Here is a 3635-nt window from a genome sequence, read left to right on the forward strand (position 1 = left end):
AATAAAAAAATTGTTTAAAAAAAAGAATTGTAAATTTTATTTTTTATTTTTATTTTTGTTCTTTTAAATATAAAAGGTAGGTCAATTAATGTAGGTCAATTTTTTTTATTTTTTTTAATATAGAAGTTAGGTTTAATAATTTGTGTTTTTAAAGAAAAAATAAAAATAAAAATTGTTTAAAAAAAAAGAATTATAATTTTTTTTTAATAATAAAAACGATTGTTTAAAAAAAAATTTAAATAAAATATGTATGTTTAATAAAAAGTAATTACATTTTTTTTTTAATAAAAAATACTCATTTTTTTTTTTTTTTTTAGAATTTGAATTTATTTTTGTTTTTTTAAATATTTTTTTTTCTCTGCAAATACTAAATTCTATTAACTGTAAGGCAAAATATTTTTACATAGTGTCGAGGCCTCAGGTGACATAGTTTGAGAGCACTCAACAGAACAGAACTGCCCCCTTACAAACAAAAGTTGGGGAGACCAGTTACAAAGATCAAAAAACCAGATGAAAGACATAGAGAGTGACATATTTAGCTGAGAAAGAGAACTGAGCCACAAAAACACAAAATCTGTGCAAACCAACACAAAGTGTATCACCAAATCCCTAGTTGGAAGGCAAAAACAACCGGTCATGAGTGCTGAGACCTGACTGTGAGCCTGAAACAGTAGCCGAAACAAAAAAGTAAAGAGACAGTCCCAGATGGTGCTACCCCTCCTTTGCCTTGCCATGATTCTTCTCCTCAACCAGACCTGCACCGTCGGTCCTCAAACTTTCATTGCCGCCCAAATCGCTGCCAGGGATAGCCATGGAATGGCTTGCTTCACCTTGAGTCCCTTTCTCAGCAGCAGGTCCCTTGGTAATGTTGGCCTGGAGCTCGCGGCGGTGAACCAAAATCAGCCCATCACCATCGACCTCCTCTAACCAAGTTCCAGTGCCGTGAGACTAAGCATAAGGCATAATGAAAACCCTGAGGATCAGCATGATTATAACTGAGAGAATGTGGCATCGAATAGCGCGAGCCATTAATGCAGATCTGCTAACCGATCCTGCCTTAATACCTTCTCCCTGCTCGCACAAGGTTAAGTCTCGGGAAGCCATGCTGCTCTGCAGCTGGCAGTACCGGACTTTAATTCTCTGCATGATATGCATCAAGGGTGATGGTGCCACCCGCATCAGGGTTGTTTTTTTAAATATTAATTTTACTAGTTTTTTAATTTTTTTAGTTAATTTTCTATTTTTTTTAACTAGTTTTTTTTTTTTTTTTAAATCCCAGTTTTTGCTAATGGGTTTTTTTAATTTCTGTATTTTTACTTATATATATATATATATATATATATTATATTTTTTTTCCAAATTCTTTTATGGTCTGTAAGATAATTTATTTTTAACATTTTTTATTTTTGTCATATATATATATATATATATATTGTTTTTTAATTAATCAACATTTTAATCTTAATTTTAGTAGTTTTTAATTTTTTTTTAAATTTTCTATTTTTTTTTAGATCTAGTTTGTTTTTAATTTTATTTTTTACCTTTTTTTGTTTTTTTTTTTAAATTTTTCTATTTTCACCTACTTAATTTTTTGTTTATTTTAAATGTTTTTTTTTTTCTTTTCCATATATATATATATATATATATATATATATATATTGCCAATTTTTTTTATGGTTTACAAGATAACTCTTTTTCTTTTTTTCCCCTTTTTTTTAAATATTTTTTTTACTATTTAATTGTTTATAATTTTATTTTTATTTTTAGTTTTTTAATTCTTATCATTAATTTTGTTTTTTTTACATTTTTATGATTGACTTTTTTTTTCCGTTTTTTATTTTTATTTTATGTTTTGCTTTTAGTATATATTTTAATCTATGTTTTGTTTTTTTTTTAACCTTTTTTTTGTGTTTTTTCATTGTTTTAATTTTATTTTTTTTTAATCTCATGTTTTCATTATTTTTTTTAATTTAATGTTTTTCAGGGTCATGATAAAATATTTTTATGCCATTATTTCGAAATGTTGAAATTTTACTTTCGGAAAAAAAAAGTGTTCTACCAGAATTAACACTTTTCATTTTGAGGGTGTTTTTTGGATAATTTTTGCGCAAAAAATTGGTTTTCACCGCCATTTTTAAAACATGTTGAAAATTTACCCAAGAAAAAAAAAGGTGTTATTCCAGCATCAACACTTTTCATTTTTAGCACTGTTTTTAATGTTTTTTCTGGGTTTTTTGGCCAGAGTTCCCGTTTTGAGTTTATAGTTCCCGTTTCAAAGTTTACATTGTTGGTGCTAGGGGACACAGAGTTACCCACCATTGATAAGGTGTCAGGAGACATATCCCCAATTGATAAGGTTCCAGGAGACATAAAGGTACCCAAATTTATGACCGAGTTTATAGATGTTACCAGCCCACAACCAGTTCATCAGCTTTGGGTTGGCATTTTAGCATTGAAAAAGAAGGCCATGAAACTCTAAGAGACCATCCTGTAGTAGAACAAGGAGCTGGATGGCATGGGAGCAGTTTGTGCCAAGACAATGACCAAGCTGACTTGTGTTGGGGAACGGTTGGATTCCCTAATGGTACAGTTAGAGGAGTACACATTGGACAGAGAAGCCCTTTTCAGGCATACATAGGTAGGGATGATAACATTGTTAGGTTACCTATGCACATTGGGGAGAGAGAGGCAAAGCTACCTACACAAATCTCATGTGCTGACAACGATTGTGAGATGAGGCAACATGATTTGCATAGCGTGCAATGTTTTCCAGTTGGAGTAATTGCGTGTATGGGTACACATGCATTTGACCTTGCCCTTGGGGTTGGATGGCGTGAGATTTTGAGTTGGTACCTAGTGGAGTGGGCTATATTTAGGGGGACAGTGATACTTGGGAGTAAAACTCAACAGGATCTTCCAGACACTAGTGATACTGAAGCCCAAGTTGGCATTAGGATCCAAGAGGGGCTTCCTACCATATACGTGAGAGGCACGATGACGATTGTTGGGATCTAGGTGGGATTCCCCACCACATCATGTATGTGGCTAGTGAGGGCATTGGTGGTGTGACAGATCCAGTGATTGAGCATCCACACACTTTCGTATCTCCATCAACATTAGTGACAGGTTGGGTTGACAAGGGAGATGGTAGGCTCTGCATGTTGATTGTGCATGGAGCCACAATATTATCAACATATTTTGGCAGTATTTTTTCAGAGGAAGTGGCAATGGTAGGGCACCAGATAGTGCCTTATATGGGGCCAAGGGTTCTCCCTAGTTATGTGGGGCACAGTGGTAATGGAGAAGCAGCACAGTGGTGTCATTGCCACTAGTACATAGGGGGATTCATCTCTCTTGTCTCTCAAGGAAATTTTTGAGTTGAGGCCCATACATCAGAGGGTATGGTGATGCGACAGTGGAAGTGGCGATACCATCAAGGTGCGGGCCGACACGTACTAGTGGAATGTAGGAGCATGCAACATCAAGTAGTGGTTTGTAGGTGAGCAGATAAATGCATGGCAGTGTGTTATGGTGTGTGGATTTTCACCATGGAGTGGGAGGAGCAACTTACACCACATTGATTTTGCTAGTGGAGTGCATATGCATCGACACATATGGGATTCCATATGGTACAG

The sequence above is a fragment of the Pinus tabuliformis genome, chromosome 3_2 (assembly GCF_031772625.1).
Source record: "Pinus tabuliformis cultivar Carrire ecotype Pingquan chromosome 3_2, CPIR1, whole genome shotgun sequence".
Classification (NCBI taxonomy): Eukaryota; Viridiplantae; Streptophyta; class Pinopsida; order Pinales; family Pinaceae; genus Pinus; species Pinus tabuliformis.